This window comes from Scomber scombrus, chromosome 18 (genome assembly GCF_963691925.1).
Source record: "Scomber scombrus chromosome 18, fScoSco1.1, whole genome shotgun sequence".
Taxonomy (NCBI): domain Eukaryota; kingdom Metazoa; phylum Chordata; class Actinopteri; order Scombriformes; family Scombridae; genus Scomber; species Scomber scombrus.
This window is the reverse complement of record NC_084987.1, coordinates 1,772,622-1,772,939: the sequence shown is the minus strand read 5'-3', so window position 1 is coordinate 1,772,939 and position 318 is coordinate 1,772,622.

Sequence of the window (318 nt, the reverse complement as noted above, 5' to 3'; positions counted from 1 at the left end):
TGTTGTTGTTGTTGTTTTTTTACACATCTCATAATGACTCACTTCTTATATTATCTGTGTGAATAAATAGAATGGAAGTATAAAGTAGCATCACATGAACAAACTAAAGTACAAGTACCTCAAAATCCTTTAAGGTAAAACTAATATTATGAGCTTTTGTAAAAGTACTGCAGTATTATGAGTGATGTAGTATGCAGTATTACAGTAAAGTACTGCAGTATTATAGTGATGTAGTATGCAGTATTACAGTAAAAGTACTGCAGTATTATAGCGATGTAGTATGCAGTATTACAGTAAAAGTACTGCAGTATTATGAGT